We start from the raw sequence: 27493 nt of genomic DNA on the forward strand, positions 1-27493 counted from the left end.
TTATAGAATGAGCAAAGAATACACTTTTGTCTAGCCACTGAGATTTAGCAGAAAAATCGGTACTACAGCATAGGTCTAGCCTATTCTGATATATATAGTTTAGAGGGTGAAACAATCTCCTCAGAGCAAGAATAGGTATATAGGCTTCTATGTTTCACAGATAAACAAAAACAAACTTTAAGAGCATAACTCATAAAATCATTAAACTGGTAAAGTTCTTTAGTGAAAAAATTAAAGGAAAGTCCACATACATAATGCAATTAGCAAACTGAAAGCTTCTTTTATCCTTCTGGAAGTCACATTTTTTATATAGAAAGTTTCAAATAAAATGATATACTATTTAAAGTAGAAATCTACTTTTTAATTAGTATCTTAAAAGATGAACAGCTGGCAACATTTGTGAGCAATATTTTACAAGACCTTTGCAAATCTCCAAATTTGTGAAAATCACTAATATATTTAAACCCCCTCATAAAGTATTATATTTTAACAAACATTTAAATTAAGCTTCAAACTGCAAGGTAGTAAATATTAATTTGATTTTAATTGAATTGATTTGATATTGAATTAATTTGTTTTTTCTTGTAAAATAAACAATATTCTACAATTTAATGTATGATTATTATAGTAATATAATTATGAGCTGAATTGGCAAACCTATAACTTGGTAAATAATTGTGATTGCTGCTGTATCCTATGTGTTTATGTGTTCACTAAAAACAGCATGAATGTATATTTAGAAACAGATTTTCTTCCATTTTTGAATGGTTTAATTCTAAGCGAAATTTGTTCTGCCTATGGCTCATCTCTTTGTGTTAGAATTCTGCCTTAGTAGGGAATACTTTCTCAGTTATGTATTGAACTGATGCCTCCTTTCCTACTAACTTCACATTATGCAAATTAAAATGGTTCTCAAAATTCTTGAACCAATCTTTGCTCATAAATTTGGTTTCTTCAAATGCTGTGCTGGTACCTTCAGCACCTGTGGTTACATGGAAACTATTTTTTTTTTTTTTACAGGCTTCTGGCTTCTTCCTAAATTATATTTGCATCCAGAATCACATGTTTCCTGTGCACATCTTCATACCACACAATAATTATCTTTTTAACTCTCATAAAGTATTCTCTTTTAAGCTATGAACAACCATGCACAGGCTAGAACATTTATGAAAGATTTTCTCTGTATTTCTGTATAGAGCATGTAGAGCTTTCTGAGTCACAAACCAGATTTATAGAAACCATCTATGTTCTAGTTAAGAAGCTTTGCTTTCAGTTCCATTTTCGTATCTTGCAAGGAGAACTATCTTGCTTTTCTAGGTAATTCTCAGAAATACGTATTATTATTAGTTTTTACTTTTATCTAGCCAGGGTACTAGATATGGAATGAATAACTGAATGAGCAACACTGTGATGAAACATAGACGTGTGCAGATTTACTCATTAGTTAAGTGAAACAAGCCTGTAATAGAGTCTCAGGTGTTCTACCAAAATTTACAAATATATAAATATCACATTACAAATATACAAGGGAACTTAAACACACATACATCCTAGAATTCCTTAGTCTCTGCTCAATACTAAAACAGTTGTTTATAATGTCCTTGAATACCAAGAATGTAGTGTATTTGGATTTAACATATTCTTTTAATACAGGTTGGGCAGATTTCAAACTATTCTCATCCCTCTAGCAGAGAGGGATAAGCAAGTAGGCACTTGTTTCTGTTCCCTAACTCTGAGTCACACCAACAAAAGCTGGACTCTTTTACCTATTTTACATATTTGTTTTACATAAAGAAGAAGATATACAATAATTACTTAAATATGGAACCCATTTGATTGAAACAGCAAAGGTACTATTAGTTTTTAATTCATTTTGGTTCTATATTATTAAATATTAATTTAAAAAGTAGACCTTCCTACCCCAAAATTTGATCATCAATGAGACAGTCATAGAACTCACAATTAGTTGAAGAAGAGCCTTTTCGAATATTTTTCAAGATTGTTTTATGTCCCAAATCAGGACTAGCAATATCTTTGTTTCTTAAAATGGAAATTAAATATGTCAAAGTTTCTAACCATATATTTTATTCTAAGCTCTCTTTACTTTGAAGACTAATGTAGAGTAGGTTTGAAATTGTTCTTTCGCAGTCAAACGTTTTCAGATTTAATTAGGCTATTTTTTTGGTCCAGTATCAGCAAATACGCTCCAAGGAATCAACTCAAACCTTCCTGGTGAGGCTTCTAAATTTTTCCTCACGTGCAGGGCAGTCAATGAGCTGAGCAACCAAGCATCTATGGTACCATATCTCTTCAAAATTTAATATGCTAACAATCCCATTACCCATGTACTATAATAAGAACATCTGTCAAAGTGCATGAGTATATGAACTAATGGATTCCTGAGTATTTTTGTCATTCAGTTGAATACCTGTCCTGAGATTTGGGGGTCAATTATTGGTAATATATTATTCAGTCAGATATAGGTTACAAATTTGTTTCTTGGCAAAGTCATTCTCTAGTCTAGACAATGGGCCTCAAATATAAACTTGTATTAGAATTATGTCAGAACCTTTATAAATATTTAGATGTTTCCCTGATTTACTGTGGTTTTGATTCAGCAGTCTGGGAGCTGTTTCACAATATATGACAAGTTCTCTCAAATGATTAGTTTGAATATAAACATTTGAGAACCTTTGCTCCGAACAAAATGTTAACTATATGAGCTCCATATCAGGAGTCAGAAGAAACAGAATCAGCATAACTAGTCACTTCAAGTTTTGTTACCATGTGTGTATCTTAGAGCCTCTTTTATCTTTTTTCCCCCAATGGGTCAGAGTCTGGCAGTTTGATCAATAAGCAGTTTCTGGTCACTTGCTTCCTCCCACCCTCAGTTAAGAAGTTTGAATGGGGTCCAAAATATTCATATATTACAAATTCCCCAGGTGAATCCTTATGATTCAAGTCCTCCAATGTTGAGGACAGGGTAATTTTTATTTATTCATTAAGTGAGTATTTTGACTTATTATTCTTAATATTTCCCTTGATTTCTCAAGGCATATAATTTTGTTTGTTTTTGTTTTGCGGTACGTGGGCCTCTCACTGTTGTGGCCTCTCCCGTTGCGGAGCACAGGCTCCAGACACGCAGGCTCTGCGGCCATGGCTCACGGGCCCGGCCGCTCCACGGCATGTGGGATCTTCCCCCACCGGGGCACAAACCCATGTGCCCTGCATCGGCAGGCGGACTCTCAACCACTGCGCCACCAGAGAAGCCCTCAAGGCATATAATTTTAAAAATCGTGTTAAGGGTCACATAAATTAAAAGGGTACATCCTTTCTCAGATTTACAGGGGCTCCTTATCCCAGTGAAGAAAGTAAAAGGGAAGGGAAATAGACACACTTTCATGCACCATCTGCTTCACATATTTAATCCTCCACATAATCTAGTCTTTATTAACCATGGTTTGCATTTGAGGAGACAGATCTCCCAAGAGTATGAGTAACTTGATCACGTTCATAAAGTCAATAAATGGCAGAAGTGGGATACTAATTGAGATCTTACTGATGCCAAGTCCCAAGAACTATTTATTACACTATGCTGCCCTCCCAAAATATGGTGATAATAGTGAAAAAATGAAAACTTCTTATGTAATGCTAGACTGGATTCATCATTTGACTATTCTCTCGGTAAAACTCATGCTGTAAATATCTGGAACTTTTAAAAATACCAACATTAAAATCTGCAGCTATTTTATTTTTAAACTATATCCTCACTTTTGGATTCCATGTCCTAAAAAATTTATTATTTTATTATTATGTTCCCAATTTATTAGTATATTGAAATAAGAATTTTAATATTTTAGCAAAATGCAGGGTTAGCAGTAATTCAGGAAATTCTTGAGAGATGAATTTCAAGGGAAAGAATGAAATAAATCTGTAAAGGATTTTTCTAGAACATTTAGAAGAAAACCTACTAGCTTTTATCATATATAAGATCACTCTCATGCTCATCCTTCCTCTATCAGATAGGCATATTCAATGTAACATAATACAAATGTATCAAACTATAAAATACTTATGCTATAGTTTGATATAAAACTTGGATTGCCTTGATAAAGCACATCTTGACATTGTGTTTAATACTAAAGTTCATCTAGAACCTAGTGCTACGCTTGAGTACATCATTTAAGATATCTCTAAAGGCACATTTTAGAGGGTTCTTCTTTAAGGAAATGTTTCTGTATCAGAAATGTTCACACTGTGTGTAAGTCTGCTCAAACCAATACTTTCCATTTGCTTGCAATCCACATTAGACTAACGTAACCTATGCAGTCTTATGGCAGCAATTAGACCTTGAAGTCCATAAATCGTTTGCTTCATTTTTCCTAAGAGGAAGAGCTTTCATTCTCATTTCTTTTCCTTTCTCACTTTCTTTCTATTCTCCTTATCTCATTTGCTTTTCATATTTCTGTCCTTTTCCCCAAAGAACTATGCTTAAGCAGAACATTATGCTACATTGGCAACATACAGGAATCTCTATCAGCAGACACAAAATGTACACTAGCTCTTGTCAGCTCTAATCACAATGACACTCTCAAGTGCAGTGAAGTTACAATAATTTAGTTTAGAGCACTTCAATTATAAATCCTGACAGTGGTATGAATATTGGTTTACAGAAGAAGTCTCTAAGTAGATACTCTGTCACATAAGGGAGAAACCTTTAAAAATTAAAGCTAATGATAACTTTAATGAAAGAAACTCCCTGGATACACTCTTTAACCATATAAATTCAATTTAGATTAAATGTGAAAGTTTAGAATTTTTTTATTTTAGGTTAAAGTACTCTAGACTCTTTGTGATTATTGCTACATTTATGCCTGGTTTGGTTTCCAAACTAACTGCATCATGACTAATTATTGTAATAATTTTTATAATGCATTTTATTACTATAATCAAATACTAGCCTCAATAAACAGGCAAAAAAGAGAATCACATAGTATGTTGAAAAATTAATGGCTATTATTTTGCAATTAATAGATTGTTTTAAATATATTTTGTATTAATGTTTAGCTTTTTTAATATACAATTCAAAGTAACATATTCTTTTAGATTAACTACTGAATATAAATAAGATTCATTCTAACAAAATATAATGTATAGAAATATAATTTAAATTTCTGTTAAAATTGGGGACAGATATTAACTTTTAGAGAAATAAGAGGTCCTAGGTTCTATTACAGATTACAGTACTCTCTAGTAGAGATTTTGGGAAAACCATCATATATTATTTCCTTCTAAATTCTACAGCAATAAAATGAGGTATATTAAACCTTCTTAAGCAAAGTTCTATAATTTAAATTATAAGCAGTTTGGAAAAAAACCAGTTTTACAATGCAAATAAATCAGCCTCAATAGCTAATTTTGTTCAGCTACCTTTTGCTATTTCATTTTAACCTTTTGTTTACATAGGCAAGCACAGTTTCTGTTTCTTTTTCATCTAAAGAGTGTCCATTATTGGCATAGATTTGGAACAAATCAACTGTGTGAGAAAAAGTGGAACAGAAGGAAAGACACGTAAGAGCCAAAATTTGCTATGCCTTTTTTTTTTCCCTCTAGCACCTGGAATATAAGCATTGGCTTTACCATGGGATAAAAGGGGCAAAATACTTGAGACCATAATAAATACATTGTAACTTCTGACTATTGCCTCTTATATTACAGATGTCTAATATACAAAGTTCTCTCTGCTTTTGCTTATAATACCCAGTAGGGCTGTGCTCCTTTCTGGAGGCTCTAGGGAGGAATCTGACCCCAGGCTCATTCAACTGGCAGGATTCATTTTCTTTCACTTGTTGTAGGAACCCATTTCCTTGCTGGCTGTCAGCAAAGGGCTGGTCTTTGCTCCTAGAGGCCACCCACCTTCCTTCTCATGTTTCCATATATCCCCACTTCCTCCAAAAATGGCAGGTGGAATCTCTCTCATGCTTCATATATCTCCCCTTCAGGTGTACCCTTCTGGTGGATTCCCCAAATAAAAGGGAAAGTATTGCCTTATTTTTTTCTTACCAATATTTAGTATTTTCAGTGTCCAGTACTTGCATCTATTTTGCTACATTTATTTTTTTTATTTTCTATTTAAGATAACCATTCTCCCACAACAACTATAAATTCGACATGCTCTGCTCTTTTAAGCCACCACGTTTGTGGTGATTTTTTACAGAAGCCTCAGGAGATTAATACATCATACATATAAAATTCTAGAGGAAGCAAAACTAATCTATAGTCACAGCAGATATCATCTGAATCAGGGATAAGGGAAGGGTTGCCTGCAAAGTGACATACAGGGACTTTTTGGGGGGATGGAAAATGTTATGTATCTTGACTGTGGTTATGGTTACATCAGTATGTGTATTTGTCATAACTCATGGAACTACACGATTAAAATATAGTTAATTATACTTTAATAAACTAGAAATATGATTCATCAATTCATTGATCATTTAATCTTATAGGCAAATCATCACACTGCCTCTAGGCAACGTGGGTAGGACAAAATGCACAGAGGTGAAAGTAAGGTTTATCCTTTCACTATGGTCAAGTCCTATAAAGATATCATGGTCTCACTATATTTATGCCTGAATGTACGATGCATCTCAAAGAGGTACATAATCTGGGAAGCAGTGAGATAGCAACCCTTGGTCTCAGAGGTGTTCTTTGTTGGCTCCATAGTGGTTTGCTACCTTTATTTTGCCTTACCATTGCTGAAATTTGATTATAAATCACCCCAGCTTCTGAACAAATGAAAAGTCACAAACAATAATGAAACAATTTTCTTTGTTTTGGGTAACAGAAGGTGGTCAGTCAGAGCAAGTCAGTGGAGCAATAATCACTGCCAACCTGTATTATTTTGTTTTAATAATGTTTCTGAGCATAGCTGAGGAATCAATTTACTACTCTAAAAATTTTGCAAGGGAGAGTGAACAACTGATTCTATCAATAATCTGAGGAACATTTATTAACTCCTGAGTGGGTGAAAAGTCAAGATATTTGCTTATCTCTAAATCAGGAGGACACTGAGTTACTGTGATTAACTTTAACATGTGGGAGGGAACTCTTACACTGGATTGTGGAGGATATAAAAATAGCACAAAGACAGATAAAATTGTTCATGAAGCACTGTCAGAATGAAGAGGAGATCAGAGCAGGCAACGAGGAAATACTAATTAGCAAACAAGCCTCTTGCTTTACTTTAAGCATCTCTCCCCACTACCTCTCCCTTCACCTATCTTGATTCTGTTACTTTTGTGACTCTAAACATTACACTTTGGCATAACTGGAAAAATATCCACCCATTTATATAATTTTATAAGTTAAAGCAACTACGTCATTGACCAGAATTATGAGAGATAGGGAAGTCCCACAGTTTACCTTACAGAATTTGAAAACTGCTTCATGGTGTAACTTCTGCTAATGATAACATGAAGACCTTTGTCCTAAACTTTTACTATCTAGAGTTCAGACTTGGGCATGTGGTCATATTCATAGGCATTTTAACCTCTTGGCCCTAATATGTGTTTTCGTTTTATTTTATAACGTTCATATGCAATGTTGGGAGAAAAAAGGCAAAGGATCAGATTTAGAGTGTAACCGGAAAATCTGACCAATTGGCTGCCAGCTTTATTTTGGAGGAATGCACTTTCCAGAGTAAATGATATATAATAAAAGAATACATATGACTATATGTTAGCTTAGTGAAGGCACTGAGGCAGGTGGATTCCAGCAGAGGGAAGAGCATATTCAGATGTCATGTGAAATAACATAGAATAAAGATGCAGACCTACTAGAGAATGGACTTGAGGATATGGGGAGGGGGAAGGGTAAGCTGGGACAAAGTGAGAAAGTGGCATGGACATATATATACTACCAAACGTAAAATAGATAGTTAGTGGGAAGCAGCCACATAGCACAGGGAGATCAGCTCTGTGCTTTGTGACCACCTAGAGGGGTGGGATAGGGAGGGTGGGAGGGAGGGAGACGCAAGAGGGAAGAGATATGGGGACATATGTATATGTATAACTGATTCACTTTGTTATAAAGCAGAAACTAACACACTATTGTAAAGCAATTATATTCCAATAAAGATGTTAAAAATAAATAAATAAATAATGAATAAGTTAAAAAAATAGTACTTTTAAAGAACAAAAAAACATTCAATATTACTGAAGAATAGAGCTTTGGATGAAGAGTTTTTGAAAGATGTAGCTGGAGAGATATAAGAACAAGAAAATAAACCAGAGAAAAGGATTGTGATTTGACTTATACTAAGAGCAATGAAGGACTCATGGGTTTTCATCAAGGCAATGGAATGTTCAGATCTTCCTGTACTGGAGAAACTGAGAAACTTTCAATCTTGGGACCTAGGGTAGACTTCTTCACATCTACTATTACTAAGTACAGGAAGTAGCAGAAGTAGATTGAGAGAGATCAAAGCTCCCATGACTGTCAGAGGTTATATGTGAAGTTTGAGGCCAAATCCCTGAAGGGGTAGGCTGAAGTCTGTAAGGCTAGAGAGTTAGACTGTGGAAACTTAATATTATGAACTCTGAAAATTCAATATCCTTTTTCCTTATAATGAAAGCTTCTTTTTTTTTCTTTCAAAAAAACTTACCTCTCATGCCTACAGAAAACCCAGACTGGCCAATCAGAATATTCATAATGATTAGCTCAGAGGTAGACATATAAATTAAGCAAAAGCAGTTATTTGGGGCAATTAAGATGCATACTGAGGGAGGAGATTAGCTCTCATTATTTTTTAATTGTCAGCTAAAAGAGCATTATAAGTCTAAAAGCTTTATTAGCAATTTCTGCCATAATATGGACAGAAATTAATTGATTTTGTTTAAGTTACTTTGAGATTTAGTGCTGTCACCACTGCAAATATCCTAAATGATATGTGTATTAATATATCCTAGCTGATATGTGTATTAATAAACAAATTTACTTGGCATCAGAATGTAATAACATTCTGATATAAAACTATCTATAATTTCATTAAATATATGTATATATGGTATAACTCAGGACAACTTATAATTTACAATAGAAAAAATAATAATCAGAGGATATTAACTATAAGCAAAGTAATTAAAATCATATACTGAGTATACATTATGTGCTGAAATGTAGAAATGAGATGAACTAATACATTTTAACAATTTAAGGTCACACCCTAATGGTATATACAAATATTTAAAACACATGCAAAATCCATGAAATTTATTGCTGTGTGTTTAAGAACCTTCACTTGCATCTTTGTATTGAAGTCCTGTTTTAGCATTAGGTCAAAAATATTTTGTCCTGAAGCAGAACAACCTTGAAAAAGTATTATTTGCATTCCATATGAGATTACTGCAGGGGCCTTAGGATTTTTTTGAGTCTTCTGTGAAGACTGCTTTGAAGGCCAAAGTGCATATCACTGTATTTCAGGTGACATATCTTGCTCTCACTCACAAATTAAACATTATATGCCAACTCTGTAATGATGCATGCAGTGACTACACCTGAATTGTTTGGTTAGAAGAAGCACTTTGGGAAATGTATGTTATGGTATCAACATTACCTATTTTTTCTATTTCCCAAGAGAGTAAAATAAGAATATTATCTTCAGAGTCGCCACCGCTGCCATCATGGGCTCCAGAGGTGGACATGGGCCGCTGCTACAAGACCGGTGAGCAGGCGCCAAGTGCTGCCCCTGATGTCCCAGAGTGTGCGGACAGCAAGCAGCTGCCCATATGAGACCGGTGAGCAGGATCCAAGCCCTGTCCCCACCATACTGGAAGCACACAAGGGCCACTGCACCTGCACACCCCCATATCAAGGGAATAACAGCACACGCTGAGGAGTCAGCAAGCATCCAAACTAAAAGCAGCCCCTCAATTCCAGAAAAGATGGTGAAGTATAAGGATTTCACCAAAGTTCACCTTCCCTCACAAAAACACCAAAATCACAACAAACTGCTGAACAACCATCAACAAAAAAGACCGGAACCTACCAGAAAAGATATTTTACATTTAAAAGACAAAGAAGAAGCCACAAGACTGTAGGAGGGGCACTTTCACGACATAATCAAATTCCATCCCCACCATGTGGGCAACCCACAAACTGGAATATAGTTATATCACAGAGGTTCTCCCACAAGAGTGAGAGTCCTGAGCCCCATGTCAGGTTCCCCAGCCTGAGGTTCTGGCATCAGGAGGAGGAACCACCAGAGCATTTGGCTTTGAAGGCCAGCGGGGCTTGAGTGCAGGAGCTCCACAGGACTAGGAGAAACAGAAACTCCACTCTTGAAGGGCACACACAAGGTTACACATACAGTGGGACCTAGCACACTAACTCTATATTGTGAAAATGACTATACTACCCAAGGCAATCTACAGATTCAACGCAATCCCAATCAAATTGCCAATGGCATTTTTCACAGAAATAGAACAAAAAATTTTAAAATTTGTATGGAAACACAAATAGCCAAAGCAAACCTCAGAAAGAAAAACGGAGCTGCAGGTATCAGGCTCCCTGACTTCAGACTATACTACAAAGCTACAGTAATAAAAACAGTATGGTACTGGCACAAAAACAGAAATATCAATCAGTGGAACAGGATAGAAAGCCCAGAAATAAACACATGTTCCTATGTTCAATTGATCTATGATAAAGGAGGCAAGAATATACAATGGAGAAGACAAATTCTTCAATAAGTGGTGTTGGGAAAACTGGACAGCTACATGTAAAAGAATGAAATTAGAACATTCTCTAACACCATACACAAAAATAAACTCAATATGGATTAAAGACCTAAACGTAAGGCTGGACACTATAAAACTCTTTGAGGAAAACATAGGCAGAACACTCTTTGACATAAATCACAGCAAGATCTTTTTTGATCCACCTCCTCAAGTAATGAAAATAAAAACAAAAATAAATAAATGGGACCTAACTAAACTTAAAAGCTTTTGCACAGCAAAGGGAACCATAAATAAAACAAAAAGACAACCCACAGAATGGGAGAAAATATTTGCAAATGAAGTGACTGACAAGGGATTAATCTCCAAAATATACAAACAGCTCATGCAGCTCAATATCAAAAAACAAATAACCCAATCAAAAACTGGGCAGAAGATCTAAATAGACATTTCTCCAAAGAAGGTATACTGATGGCCAAAAAGCACATGAAAAGATGCTCAATATCATTAATTATCAGAGAAATACAAATTAAAGCTACAATGAGGTATCATCTCACACAGGTCAGAATGGCCATCATCAAAAAGTCTACAAACAATACATGCTGGAGACAGTGTGGAGAAAAAGGGAACCCTCCTACACTGTTGGTGGGAATGTAAATTGGTACAGCCACTATGGAGAATGGTATGGAGGTTCCTTAAAAAACTAAAAATAGACCTACTATATGATTCAGCAATCCCACTCCTGGGCATATATCCAGAGAAAACCATAATTTGAAAAGATACATGCACCCCAATGTTCATTGCAGCACTATTTACAATAACCAAGAAAAGGAAGCAACCTAAATGCCCATCGACAGAGGAATGGATAAAAGAAGATGTGGTACATATATACAATGGAGTATTCCTCAGCCATAAAAAAGAACTAATGCCGTTTCCAGCTACATGACTGTACCTAGAGATTATCATACTAAGTGAAGTGAGTCAGACAGAGAAAGACAAATACCATATGATATCATTTATATGTGAAATCTAATTTTTAAAAATGATACAAATGAACTTATTTACAAAACAGAAACAGATATTGAAAACAAACTTATGGTTACCAAAGGGGAAATGTTGGCGGGGGGAGGAATAAATCAGGAGCTTGGGATTAACATACACACACTACTATATATAGATAGCCAACAAGGACCTACTGTATAGCACAGGGACCTCTACTCAATATTCTGTGATAACCTATATGAGAAAAGAATCTGAAAAAGAATGAATATATGTATATGTATAACTGAATCACTTTGATGTACACCTGAAACTAACAGAACATTGTAAATCAACTATAATCCAATATAATTTTTAAAAATAATAAAAAACAAAATCTATTTCTTTTTGAAAGTCAAAGAAAATCATCTTCAGTTCAATGAATTACACCTAACATGATATTCTAACAGCAAAATTCATTAAAAGTAATAAACACTGTCTGAATGTTCATGGCTCTATTGAATCAATGACAGTGGGAGTCTATAAAAATATTTACTAATTTTACTCAAGTCTGTATGGCACCAATGATGGTTATACACGTAGAAAACACAAAAGCAATATTAAGTATACTTCTTAATTTTAAATAATCTAGTTATATTTTTAACAAATTACTAATAGAACTATTGCAAAAACATAACATTGTTTGAACTTCATTTGTTTTGTTTTGATTTTAATGATCCATGAAATATTAATTTCAGTGGTTATGAGTGTTATCACACTTCTATGATTCAAAGTTCAATCAATCACAAATCAAATCAGGACATCCAGAATGCGCTCGATTTTTTGTTTGTTTAGAACTTCGGTGTCGTTGGGACCCAGACCACATCAACCATCATAAATTGCTGACCACCATGCTTCAGGTCATATTCATACATACCTTGGTCCTGGCTGTGGACCCTGCAGTGCCCTGTAAACTGGCTCTCATCCTTCAGCGTGGTCTGGGAGCCCCTGGAGAACACAGAGTTAGACCCAAGGATGAGAGTACCTTTGTAGAAGTCCAGGAACCCTGTAGCGTACTTCCAGCATACTGTTGGAGGAAAAAAAAAAAAAATGAGTTTGGATGCACTAGAGAGGGTAAAAGGGACAGTCTGACTTTACCTACATAACCCCTCCCTCAAGGCAGCACAGATTAGTGCCAAAAGAGACCATCTTGGCCCATGATTTCTCACATGGAGAAAGTGAAAGCATATGAATGAGTACTCAGATTCCCCAGCCAAGTGAGATGCTGCCCAAGAGGCCCATTTCTTCTTCACCCCAGATTCCCCAGCCAAGTGAGATGCTGCCCAAGAGGCCCATTTCTTCTTCACCCCATCCAGAGAACTGAGTCACGAGCAGCACTACTTGGGGTAGGGAAGATGCTGTGAGAGTGGCAGAGAGGAGTCTCAGAGGGCCTTAGAGGGACGTGGATCCGGATCCTGTTTACTGCATCTTGGACTCCATCAAGAAGCCTGCCCAATAGCCACTGGGGAAGTCTCACCGTGGATCTTCCCAACTGGTCCATGGGCACCCCTAGTGCTCTGTGCAACTCACCACACACACCCCCAAACTGTGTGGCGAGCTCCTTGTGCACACTCCTGATGGAGGCAAACAAGCTTTGGCAGATGGCTAGTGAGCACTGCAGAAAATCAGTCTCAATCTGTAGGCCAGGAAGCAACCACTAATTTGAGCTCTAGCATCACCACTGGGAAAGCAAAAGGGAGACTAGCAACCTGCCTAGTGTGTTGCAGGATGGAGAGAAGCCACATAAGCTTAAGAATTCTGCCACAAGGGGAAGCAAGAAGTGTGAGGCAGGTGTATCCACAGAAGGACTGAGAAAGCCTAAGAATTCCTAGCAGGCAGTGGGAAGGTATTTCTTTCCTAAAATCGGTCAGTAAAGACTAGAAGTGACTGTTACTTCTAATGGAAGGACAGCAACCGCAAAAAGTACAAGAAACATAAAAAATCATGGAAACATGACACCAACAGGGGATCACAATAATCTGCTAGTAACCGATCCCAAAAGCATCCCTGATAAAGAATTCAAAACAGCTGGGGTTTTCCCTTGTAACGAGAACTTCTAAGATCCACTCTCTTAGCAACTTTAAATATACAATACAATATTAACTGAAGTCACCATGCTGTACTGTTACATTCCCCATTAGTTATTTATTTTATAACTAGAAGTTTGTTCTGGTTCTTTCCTGTCCTTGCCCAGCCACTCGGCTGCACAATGTCAGAAGGGCCCAGTCAGCTGCTGACCCGCCATGCTGTCCCGCTTCCAGGGAGGCCAGGAAGGCAAGGACAGGGCTTTCCACTTCCCAGTTGCAGGGGTCCCGGCGTAATTCAACCGGCGAGCGCAGGTACGCGCCCCGGCAGAGCGTCCCAGTAGTGGGACCCCTGCCCTCCTTCCACGCCCCCCCCAACACCCCGCAACCCGCCTCAAGGCGGCGGCGCAGGCGCAGAGGCGCCACCCCTCCCCCGCCCCTCGAGCAACAAGCCCGAACGCCAGCTCAGCTGAAGCCGAAGCCTGAGCAAGACGCCAGGCAGCAGCGACCCCACCTTCCTACAAGGGGACGGAAGGGGCCTGAGCCCGAAGAGGAAGCACAAGTGCCACTACGCAGGCTGCGAGAAAGTTTTGGGGCTGGGAACTCACACAGGCACACGACCCTTCGCTGGCGGCTGGCAGCACGGCTTGCTGAAGTTCGAATTCCGCGCCTCCGGCGAGCTGGCGCAGCACCGCCTCACTGCGCACGCGCGAGAAGTTATGAGGCCCACCTGTGGGAAGCTCCTCGGGCGCTAGCCGAGGACCTCCAGAGGAAGCTCGCGCGCAGCCGCACGGCTTTCAGCCCCGGCGGGACCCGCACCCTCTCTCTACCTTTTCGACTACAGCCGGTCCGACCTCAGCAGCATCACCGTCAGCGCCCCCAGCTCGCCCAGAGCGCCGCCCGCTTGGGCTGCCAGGCCGCTGGGGCCGATTTTCTGTGGCAGCGCAACCTCCGTCAGCCTCTTCTGCGAGCTCCGCGCTCCCCGCCCCTCATCCCGTGGGCCCGAGGCCTGAGGACCCTCCCCGCCTTGTTACCGCCGTGGGGAGGGGCTCTCCCTTCCTCTCGGGATTCCGTGTCTTTTCCTTCTGTAATGAGAAAGAAGAAGGAGAACTTCATGAAGTCAACAACAATGAAAACAAGTTTCTTCACTTCAGGGGTCAAAGTAAACTTGTAAAACAACAGCGACAGTCGCAAAAAACACCATGCGCAAAGAGCACAGTACACATACCCACGAAGGTGAGAGTCAGCGGTGTTGAACCCCACTTTCTCAGGGATGGACGTGTTCCAGGGGTCGGTAAGGAGGCTTCCCCCCCCCCCCCCCACTCCTGCTGCCTTACTAGGAACATAGAATGGCACTCCCGGAGTTTCCGAGAACACACTGGGGACACGGCCCCAGGCCACTGAAGGTGGAGTTGAATGTCTGCCCCAAGGGTCAATGGATGGTCAGTTCGAAGCAGATATTTGTGCTCTCAGGGCAGATCCCTAAGCTGGGGGACCCTGCGTCTCCCTCTTCTTGCCCACCTGCCCAGCCTCTAGCCACCACTCTAGTGCCAGTCCTGGCACAGAATGCAGACTGTTCTGAAGGACAGGCCGCCTCAGAGGAATGCCTTAAACCATGGTGGGCAAAAGGAACACTCCCTCTGCCCTCCATGGCACCCTGCCTGTCTTCCTCTCCTGGACCGTCTCTCTGGGACCCCTCGGAGCACTGGAAACAGAGATGCAAACTCGGGTTGGGTAGACGATTATAGGAGCCCATGTCCAATGTGTTAAGTCCAGGCCACCCACCTGACCCTCAGCCTACTTGAGGTTCAGTGTCAGCACAGGGACACCTGCTACTCTGAGTCCCTGTAGAGGGCAGATAGGGACCTTACACTATTGTTCCACATGGATGTTGCCCTCATGGTCACCACCCACCCCTACATCAACATCAAGTTGGAACTTGTGTCCCTAAGCCATGAGCACAGCCGTGCTTGTGCCCCTCCAGCTGTGTTCTGGGTTACCCTCCCCCCCTCCCTTTTTGGTAGAAATTTGCTTATCACCTGAGATACGTGGAGACATCTTGGGATGTCACAAAAGAAGGTGAGGAGTACTTACCTAGGGATCAGTTTGCACAATGCTGAAGAAAGGGTCAGTTTTCAACAAAATGATGCCCATCAAATGTGATTCAGAAACGGGTGATAAGCAAAGTTGTAGATTGTGCCTGGGTCTCAGTCTCCTGTACTAAATGAGGGGGGGAAAGCAACAGGTTTCAATACCTATGTTTAGCCAGGGGGAAAATGATTTTGATCCATCCCACTGTGAAGTGGGATCCAGGAAGCTACAGGGAAAATGATCAAAGCAGAAAGGAGCAACATCTCAAACATGGGGAGTTGGCTTGATCATTTGTTGACCAAAGTTACTTCCTGGAGAGGATAGAAACAAAGGGACCTGGAGGAGGGACTCCCCTTTATGATTGTCCACATTGTCTCCATTGCTATTCCATTTCCAGGTCCCAAGGAGGCAGCAACTGGATGGTGCACAATTTCCACCCATGGGTTGGAAAGGTGAGCAGAAAGCAGAATTTGGGAAGCTATGAGTTCTTGCCAAGCATGGGCTGTGTGGTAAGGTCATTTAAATCCTTGAAAAGGTGCCTAAGAAGCTGAAAGAGGTTGTCTGATGCCAGGAAAGTTGAGAGTGAAGTTCTTTCTGTTGGGAGCACAGGCCCAACCCTGTCAAGATGTCTCTTGTCCTCAGTAGACACCTAGATTTTTCTCTAGTCCCAGAAAGTGATTAGGAGATGCTCACTGTCAATCTGAAGGTCCCAGAAAGTGCTTAGGAGATGCTCACTGTCAATCTGAAGGATATGGAGATTATGGAGTAAACCAGTTTGAAAAAATACTTTCTTCCTAGGCACTAGCCACCTTCCCTTCTGGGGGCAGATGGTGGGGAGAAGCTTAAGGTATCACTGGGGGTGTCTAATGTCAGAAGAGAAGGAGGCTATGCAGTGACCATGGAAGGCCCAGAAAGCTCAGGCAAGGACATCTCTTCCCACACTGAGCTCCACAAATAAAACATTAATGAAATAAAGGGGGCTAAGAAGAACAGATGGAGTCATGGTCTGCCAGATTTTCACCCTCTCACCCATATGCACACATACATGCACATATACACCAAGCAGGTGATGAGATGATCTAGGGTTGGCTGCCCCACCCCAGGAGTCTGTCGGATGGGCAGCCTGACTGCAGATTGTCATTTTGGTCTAGCACTGTCGCAGGGTGCAGAGTAGCAGAGGCCAGTGAGGTATGTGTGGTGGAGGATGGAGGCCACTGAGGACTCTGGCACCAGGACCTGGACTTTCAGACTTTAGACCTAGATGTTATTTCCAGAAAGCTCTTTTAGCTGCATGAGCCTATCCATATATAGTGCATGGGTTCTTGTTCTTAGTCATGAGAGGATTCCATCACAAACGCATCTGAAGGGGATATATCCAACTCCAAAACGTTATACTTTCAGCCCTGTGGCTGGGGTGGGACCCCATTGCCATGGTAACTGAGTGTGCCAGCTGATAGGCCTCTTGTAGTCCACTGAAGACATGGGCTGCTGCTTCTTTTGGCTGTTATTAAACCCAGCTGGCACAAGTGGCTGGACCTTCTACTGCTCCTCCTCACAGTCCAGAAAAACCTGGTTTATGATCTTGTCCTTCTCCTCAGGGGAGATGAAGTTCTTGATGATTATGTACTTGAACTTGAGTTCTCAGGTCTCCTCATTCTGTGCCTTCTGCAGGTCCTGCTACATGCAGATGTACTCATCATACTGGTCCTGGATCTCCGCCTTCACTGCCTGCTGCTTGGCATGGAGCTTCTCGAGTTTCTGGGGTTTGACTTCTGCCCCAGAACTACATGATCTCTTCATCTCAGATCATCACCTCCTGCTGTATTTCCTGCTCCTGGCATTTCTGCTTGGCAGTCTCCTCACTCTTCAGTTCCAGTATCTTCTGCTGCTGTTTGGTGTGATCCATGACGTTCTTGCCCCAATGGAGAAGCTTGCTCTCCATGGCCTTGTACTTGGCTGCAAGCAGCTCTGTGACCTGCTGTTCCTGCCGTAGGTCTTCCAGCATCTTCTCCTTCATCTCCAGCAGCTTCTGCTTCTCCTCACTCACCAGGCTGCAGTCATCCTCTACTACTTCTGCACCTGCAGGTAATTATCCATGTTTTTATCCAAGGCTAGTTCCAGGAGGCTGGGTAGGTGGTAGTTGTTGTTATTGTTATCCTGCTCTTTGGCCTCCCAGACCTTGATTACTGGTCCTTCATGGTATCCCACCAGGGCTGACATGCTGCTTTTTATGCTGTTGCTTTTTATGCTATAGCTCTTTATGCTGCTGCTCTTCCTCCAGAGCCACTTTTCCAGAATCTTCTCCAGATGACATTTCAGGTGGGTGATTTCCTGGAGTTCTTACAGCAGTGTGTCCTTGGGGGTCCTCGTGCACTCAGAGCTTGTTCTTGATCTTCTTGGCTCGGTGGGCAAAGCTTGGTTTTGGAAAGGCTCTCGTTGTAGCCAGCAAGAAACTGGCCCCAGTGTGGCTGCCATGACCATCCGGTCATTGACCCGTAGCTTAACTTAGATTGCCTAGAAAATAGAACCTGAGGCAAAAATATAAAGTGCTAATACTTTATTAAGGGAAAGCTTATAGCTCCAGGGAAGTATCAATACAAGTGAAGGACAAAAGGGACTGAGGAAAGAAAGAAGGGAGAACAAAGAGAAGTACAATGCTAAACAGACTGCAGTTTATGAGTTGCATGTGGTATGTTCAGAGAGGTCATATGAACTACTGTTTCAGATGATTTCTTGCTTTAAAAAAAAACTGTTTTAATGATTTGAGATATTTCCTTAATTATATCCTTAATTTTTATGTATATTTTCATTAGCCTCTTTTTTATTGTGTTCTATGGATCTGTCTGCCTATTTGTGTGGTACCTTGCACACTTTTAATTACTAGTTTAATTGGATATATTTGGGCTAGTCCATCTAAATATTTTGCTCTTCTTTTGAAGAACTCCCTAAGGTAGTTGTTTGCTCATTTTTTCCTAGATGAATATTAGCATGGATTATCTAATTCCATTTTCTTAAAGTTTGTATTATTTTAGGATCACGTTCATTTTGGAAAGTAAATAAGAAGGACCTGAATCTTTATGACATTCTCTTTGAAAGACTGTCATGAAAGTGCTATATGACAATTCTCCTCTATTCTCGTTTGTTTAAAATGAAAATCATGTAGTCTCAGGATTCTTGTTTAATGATTTCAGACTGGGCTTGCCTTGTGTGGCACTACACTTCTCATGGAAATCAACTATGGGTTGTTTGGGGCAACTCTCCTCATTCTCCTTAGATAACAGTATTACCAGGTGCTATGGTCTAAATGTTTCTGTCCCTCCGAAATTCAGATGTTGTAATCCTAACCCCCAGGTGATGGTATTAGGAGGTAATTAGGCCATGAGTGTGGATCCCTCATGATTGAGATTAGTGCCCTTACAAAAGAGGCCCAGAAAGCCCCCTCACCCCTTCCACCATGTGAGGGTGTAGCAAGTAGATGGCTATCTAAGAATTAGGATGGGAACTTTCACCAGACATTCAATCTGCTAGTGGCTTGATCTTGAATTTCCCACCCTGCAGAACAGTGAGATACAAGTTTCTGTTATTTATAAGCCACCTAGCCTATGGTATTCTGTTACAGAAGCCCAAACAGACCAATACACCGTGATATTCTATTCATGGGCAGTGGCATGAAGTAAAGCAAATGGAAACATGTAAGATCACTTAATTTCTAGCATTGGAACTAGCATACTGTCACTTCCAGATATATGACATTAGCCAAAGCAAGTCATAGTCAAGCTAGAAGTCAGATAGGGAAGTACACTATGACCACTTTGAGGCCATTGTGTGAATGCAGGAATAATTGAATATTGGATCAAAACATTCAATACACCACAGTCTGCCTCCTTGGTTTCAATTATTCATGTCATTCCTGCATGTAAAACACACTCATCTCCATCCCATAACTACCATATGTCTCATCTAATCATGGCATCAAGTTAGAAATCTAAGATATTGTGAGTCTCATTGGGTGGAATGCAACTTCTCTTGGTCCATAAACCTATGAACTAAAAAAAATTATCTGTATTACACATACCCTATATAAAATGGTGTACAGGGAAAGAATACACACACAATACACACTCTCATTTTACAAAGGAACAGTTAGAGACTCATAACAGTCATTACTCTATATTAATTTTGAAACACTAGGCAAGTGTTGCCAGGTACCCAGACTCTTGGGTAGTGGATATTATTTGCTTAGGCATTCAATTCTAAATCCTGGGATGATTTCCCAGATCCATATTTTTAAGGCTCTTGGCTTGACATCATGGAAAATTTCCTTTTCTATCATCTTACACGGCCACTTCTAAAGAATGCATCAGGGTGTGTGTGTGTGTGTGTGTGTGTGTGTGTGTGTGTGTGTGTGTGTGTGTGTGTGTGTGTGTGTGTGTGTGTGTGTGTGTGTGTGTGTGTGTCTGTGTGTGTGTGTGTCTGGTGGCTCCCATCATCCCCTAATTCCTGACAGTTGAAATTTTGGGGCCCAGGCCAAGCATTTGTTGTTTTGGGGTCTAGATTGAAAGTGCTTTGCTTATAAAATTCTCTCTGAAACTTTGCAGGGTTTTATGTGTCTGAGCATACCCGGTTCTGTGCCAAAGGCCACATACACAATTTTTTTAAATGAGTCTTTTTGCTGGACTTAGTTATTAGTACTCTGATATTATTATTCTTATTTGGTACTTAATGTTTTTTAGGAGGCATTTTGCCCCTCTAAAAGAAGAGAAAGCTCATTCTTCTTAAACTGGTGTCTAACCAGAATATGTTCCTATCATAGTGTTCCTAGAGGGGAAGAGAAAGATGTGGTCCAAGTAAGTCACTAGGCCAATCACAATGTGGAATGGAACCTTACATTCATGATGAGGCCATGGCATGGATAGGAATTCAATGAAGGCTAAAGAATTGGTGCCAGTAATTGCATAAATCATAAAATCCCCCCCTAGAGGCAGTAACTTTCCCATTTGTTCAATTATTCAGAGTCCTTTTTGAGTTCATTAAAATTTTACTTTTAAAAACATTACACATTTCATTTTGGTTTTATCCCTAGACATTTTAACTTCTCGTTGCTATTTTAACTGGAGTTTCCTTTTGCTCTCTTCTACCCATTGTTTGTATAAATAAAAGTTGTTGGGTTTTAATATTAAAATAACTTATCCTGCCTTTTATACTAGCTTAAGGAGTTTCTCCTAGTAATTTTCAGTTTGTTGTCTTAGGGTTTCCAATCACATCTTTTCTACAGCGGATGTTCTCTGGCAGTCATTAATACATGAGACAAAGATCCTAACCTTTATGTCAACTCCTATTGGTTCAATTACATGTTTCTTCCCCAGATGTCCTTGAACTCAATATTCCAACGTTACCTCTTCCATGCTCTTGGCCACATAGTCAAATAATTTTCCAATATTTATGAATCCAAGTGTGATGGTTAATTTTATGTGTCAACCTGACTGGGCCATGGCATGCCCAGATATTTAGTTAAACATTATTTTTGGTGTGTCTGGATGAAATTAACATTCAAATCATTTGACCGAGTAAAGCAAATTGCCATCCTCAGTGTGGGTAGGCCTCATGCAATCCACTGAAGGCCTGACTAGAACCAAAAGTGGAGTAAAGAATAATTCACTCTTTCTGCCTGTCTTTGAGCTGGGACATTGGTCTTTGAACTCAGATGAGAATGTACAGCTTTGGTTCTCATGGTACTCAGGCCTTTGAACTCTAACTGGAATTATACTGTGGTCTCTCCTGGATCTTCAGCTTGCATCTGCAGATCTTTAGACTTTTCAGTCTCTATAAGCATGTGAGTTAAATCCTTATAACAAATACCTTTATATGTATATATATATCACTAATATATATGTATATGTCATCTATATATGTATATATAATATATATAATATTATACAATGATAGGTTAATTGTGCAATTAGAAAAAGATAGGGGAGCAAAGTTATGAGTTATGCACTAAACTTAAAACCAAATCTTCTCTAACATTAGTGCAGGTCCAATTTTGTAATTGTCCAACAATGGAAAGATACAGTAATATATAAAAGTTACAATTTAAAATTAGAAAATCCTGGGAAACACTTCAAATTATATAAATATTCTGAAAAAGTAATCATAGATTAACACCCATAAACACTTCGAGCATAACTTTTAAGGAAATAAAAGGTATCGGAAAGATAATATCCTTCATTATGTATCCTAAGATAATGTTTAAAGATAAGAATCACACTTGTAGAAAGCATAAAAAGGAGGTTATTAAAAGCTACCATTCTGATGTGTACTCAGTGTTTGCTGGTCATTGGTGTTTCTGGTGCAACAATATCAGGCACTGTGTCCTAGATAATTATGCATTAAAATCTTTCACAGATGCCAAATATTAATAAGTATTCAAAATGTATTTTTGTCTCAACTAACTATATGTAATGCTATGGATATGTCTGCCAAGAATTTGTCTAGATTTTACGTTCCGTACTAATATTAAGAGGCAAGAGTTTAAAAAACAAATTTAAAAACTTCCTCCCTGGAATCCAGTAGAAAAGGATCAGAGCTCAAACATTAAACTTTAGTGACAGGGTTGAAGGATGGTCAAATGAACAAAGAAAGCATTGTCACTGTTTATAGAAACCATGAAACATACCAGAAAATAATGATTTCAACACAGTTATTACTGATTGTTTAGTGTTTTTGAGATTGAAGCCCTTCCATTGTGTTCACAAAAATTCTAGTTTTTGGAATTTTGTCCTGAACAAAATCCATTGAGAATGCCTGTTCTAGAAATTTGAGCCAGTTAAGTTTTTTTATTTTATTTATTTATTTTTTTGCGGTACGCGGGCCTCTCACTGTTGTGGCCTCTCCCGTTGCGCAGCACAGACTCTGGATGCGCAGGCTCAGTGGCATGGCTCAAGGGCCCAGCTGCGCCGCGGCATGTGGGATCTTCCCGGACCGGGGCACGAACCTGCGTCCCCTGCATCGGCAGGTGGACTCTCAACCACTGCGCCACCAGGGAAGCCCAAGCCAGTTAAGTTTTAAATGGTGAACATTTAATGATTAGGGGTAATAACATTTAATTTTCAATTAGAATGTTACCTTTTAGATGGAGATATAGCAGGCCCATTCACTGTCACTCAAACATCTGGCAAACCCTCAAATTATGCAGTAAAGATGCCAGCTGTAAAAATTCTCACTGACTACTTTGGAGAGATTTCCTTCACATTATTTAAGAAGTAGGAAAGTAAAAATTGTGCATCAGAGCAGATGCTTAGTTAGTTCATATGTAACATTGTTTTCCTGGGATTATTCATAAAACTAAGTTTTGTTTTGTTTCAGTTTTCAAATTAAATCAGAACAAAAATAAGAATTAAGTTAAAAAATTTAAAAATCTGTGTATTATAGAATATATTTAAATTATTTATAGAACTTAAATCCTTTTAAAATTTATTAAAGTAAGACCACTGTAGATTATTTTTTAATTTAAGAGAGAAAAAAATAGCTTAGATAAAGCTTTTTGTGTTTCATTAATTTTCTGTGTAAAGATTTATACCAGTCAAGAATGTAAGCCTGTAAGTACAGGAATAAAAGTAATAAGATGAGTTTAATAAGAGTGTCGTCTCAAGTCAAATTAAAAAAGCAATAATTTTTCTTAATTTCCATTTAACATTTACCTATTTGAAATTTTGCATTCATTTATTAATGGCATATATTTATTAAAAACTTTAATTAGGGCTTCCCTGGTGGCGCAGTGGTTGAGAGTCTGCCTGCCGATGCAGGGGACACGGGTTCGTGCCCCGGTCCGGGAAGATCCCACATGCCATGAGCGGCTGGGCCCGTGAGCCATGGCCACTGAGCCTGCGTGTCCAGAACCTGTACTCCGCAAAGGGAGAGGCCACAACAGTGAGAGGCCCGCGTACCGAAAAAAAAAAAACAACTTTAATTAATGTAATGTTTCCCTCCTAATACAAGATCCTTGAGTAGGAAATGGGAATGGCTAATATTAGCCAAAAGTACCCTTTGTGTATATTGGTGGCATCCATTGATACTTTTTGAATTATATAAAAACTTTATGTTTTTTAATATAATTTTCAAGGCTGATGTAAAAAAATAATTTTTCCCATAACTAACTCAAATCATTTGGTCTTACTTTGACTATATATCATAAAATAGTATGTGAGATTTACAGAGAAGTCTGTTGTAAGTTATTTTTATTTAGAATTCTCTTCCAGATAACATATATTTAATTTGATGCTGACTTTATTTTATTTTGCTATATAGCTTAATTCAAGAAATGTTAACTTTAAGTACTAAAAATAACATTGGGAATTATGGAACTTTTGTAGATATTTTACCTTAAATACATAGGCGTAATCAGAAGTCTGAAGAAGATTTTGCCAATCTGTAAATATCAATGAATTAGAGCTAGCATTGATTTATAAATGATAGTTGGCATTATATTTGCTTGTTGTTAGATTTTATTTGTGTTCCAAGCCACAAGCTACTTGTCAACCCATCATATATGGTGTGTAATAAACAGAGCAAATGAACAAGCCCATCTGGCATAATGTCATAGAATCTTAAAATATATGTGAAAGTTTGGTATGTAGACCATAAATATTATTGTAGGAATGGTCAAGCTATACTTTTTTTTTTTTGACACTGTGTTTTTTTAAAGAAAGATATAGTATCTCATACTGTGGGAATTTTCTACTTAACTTGAGCTATCTACCTGATATAATTATGCTGACTGGGAATTTACATATTTTTAGCTATGATGTGATACTTTGAACATCTGACATGGCACACACGCAGGACATCATTACTCACTTTATTGTAGGGTGATCTCAGAATGGTGAAAATTCTGGATAAGTATTTTAGAGTAACAATGTGGGCTTCCAGGTAGGTTTAAAAGTACCCAGTGCTAATGATTAGAACCAGGAAAAAATTGTATTACAAAACCTATTCTTAAAGGAAGATTGTGTGCTTTCTCCAAACGGCTGGAGTTCAGGGCCATTTGGATTAATATGCATTATACATACTCTGTAGATTAAGCTAAACCCCCTGGGAAATGGATGGCCAATGAACCACTTTATCTGTATGCTGCAGATACCTTGAGCAGTTTGCTACCTGCAGCATAATTATAATTCTATTTTGATATAGGCAGTGGTAGAGTAGTTAAAATCATTTTTTTTCTTCCCAGAATTTCCCGCAGAGAAATGCAAGGTAATGCAGTCTATTTTAAAACAGTATTGTTTCCCTGGATTTAAGCCATAAGATGTAACCATAATTCAGAGCCAGCAAATATATCCTTCAATAGAAAAGGGAAGAATTAGTGTCTATGTTGAGGAACAGGTACAGAATTAAATGTAGATATTGTAATTTCGTTAATGAGATTGCTTTGGTGACTTTTTTTTTTAAAGTAGAGGGAAGGATTTTTTATTTATTTATTTATTTATTTTTGGCTGTGTTGGGCCTTTGTTTCATGTGATAGCTTTCTCTAGTTGCGGCAAGCGGGGGCCACTCTTCATCGTGGTGCGCGGGCCTTCCACTGTTGTGGCCTCTCTTGTTGCGGGGCACAGGCCTCAGACGCCCAGGCTCAGTAGTTGTGGCTCACGGGCCTAGTTGCTCCGCGGCATGTGGGATCTTCCCAGACCAGGGCTCGAACCCGTGTCCCCTGCATTGGCAGGCAGATTCTCAACCACTGTGCCACCAGGGAAGCCCGCTTTGGTGACTTTTTAAATCAAAATCATTCATTCAAAGATGTTTGAATTCTTAAAATATGTTTTGAGTTTTTCCACACACTTAAATGAAATGTAGGGTTGAAGCAATTAGGAAGTAGATGGAAAAATGTATCTTGGCATCAGTGATTTAGACATTTGGGGGAATACATGTGCACATGAATTTATATGAATATATGTATATATACATATGTAAATATTTTACATGCACTCAAATTTGATTTGAGTAATTTGGGTAATTTCATTTTGTTTTTAAAACTATACTTAGGAAATTTGCTGTATGTGTATATCAGAATAGACTTACAAAGGTGTCTGTACCAAAATCCCTAGAATTTATGGATATCTTACATTTATATGGCAGAAGGAATTTTACAATTGTCATTAAGGTTATGGACCTTAATATAGAGAGATTATTTTGGATTATCTCACTGAGTCCAGTCTAATCATGTGAGTCCCTAAAGGCAGATAACTTTCTAAACTGGAGTCAGATGTAGCAAGATGAATATCAGAGATACTGAAAGCATAAGAGCAGTTTGATCCAGTCTTATTGGAGGCCACATGGAAAGCGTGAGAAAGACCACAGATAGCATTTAGGAGCAATGACAAATCTCTGACTGACAACCAGGGAGGAAACGGGGACCTCAGTCCTACAATCACAGGGAAATGGAATCTGTCAACAACTTGAATGACTTTGGAAGCGGACTATTCTCCAGAGACTCCATTAAGGAAGGCAGCCCTGTCAACACCTTGATTCAGCCTTATGAAACCCCACCCCACCCTAACTTCTGACCTACAAAATCTGTGAGATAATAAATTTGTGTTGTTTTAGTCCACTAAATTTGTGGTAATTTGTTACTGCAACAATAGTACACTAATACACGTTTTAACCTGACAGACAGAGATGTAATTTAGTCTGTTTTATTTAGCTAATTTTCATGTTAGTTCCTCAGCACTGTGGAAGTATAGTTCATGTGATAATTACCTGTAGGAGCGTGGCCCAAATGGAAGACCATCCATAGTCATTACTGTTTCTACCCCTCTGTTAGTTCCCCCATCACAACTCCTATACTGGACCAATATAGGTGGCTGCATCTCTATACCTCTTTGCCTAATCATTTTGATCTCATTCTGGAAAATCTGAGTTGGAGACTAACCCTCCCACCCTCTCCCCCCCCCCCAAACAACAACAACAATGACAACAACATCAAAGAAACAAAAATAAAGAAATGAATGCATTATTGGGGGAAAAAAGTCTTTTTAAAATTTTACCTCAAGGAGAGTCCAATTACATACTGTTTGGATAACCCCGTGAATAGTTTCCAGGCTTAGTTCTTTTAATCTTTTTAACTTTGAGAGTGTGTGTGTGTTAGCTAAAGCCCAACCTGGGTTTGGGACATATGATTTCCACATATGATAGGCTTTCTAGGCCTCAGAATTTGTTTCTCATTGCTCTCTTCAAATACAGTCATTTGACATACATCTGTTAGGATGGTACTGTTGCCATGCAAGGCTTATTGTGTCATCTTGCCCTAGAAGAAAATTATTCCCCATATTCCACCCAAAGATGTAGCCCCTCAACTAAAATTTGTAATATATGACAGCCATAGAGGTGTGCCTTGCGATGATGGTAAAGAGAAAACCAACGGGGATTGAAACCACGGTCTCCAGCTGTGATTGCCTTAAGGGTCTACCTCAGCTTGCCGGCTTAGGTCTTGTGCATCCCAGAAAGTCCTCGTCAATGAGTGAGTACTACAGTAGTACAAGGACTCACCATTTCTCGTCAGTTAAGAAATCCACTGTGGAGTTGCAAGGTGTTTTGAGGCTCTTGTACTCAATT

General features: G+C 39.0%; 2 pseudogenes; both read right to left on the minus strand.

The window, feature by feature from the left end:
• LOC101331016 (mitotic spindle assembly checkpoint protein MAD2A pseudogene) overlaps nt 1–9704 on the minus strand; it is a 73095-nt pseudogene extending 63391 nt beyond the window's left edge.
• Nucleotides 9705–16968: 7264 nt separating this feature from the next.
• LOC101327480 (kinesin-like protein KIF3C) lies at nt 16969–26679 on the minus strand (annotated as a pseudogene).
• Between the last annotated feature and the right edge of the window lie 814 nt (nt 26680–27493).

Source organism: Tursiops truncatus, chromosome 5 (genome assembly GCF_011762595.2).
Source record: "Tursiops truncatus isolate mTurTru1 chromosome 5, mTurTru1.mat.Y, whole genome shotgun sequence".
Lineage (NCBI taxonomy): Eukaryota > Metazoa > Chordata > Mammalia > Artiodactyla > Delphinidae > Tursiops > Tursiops truncatus.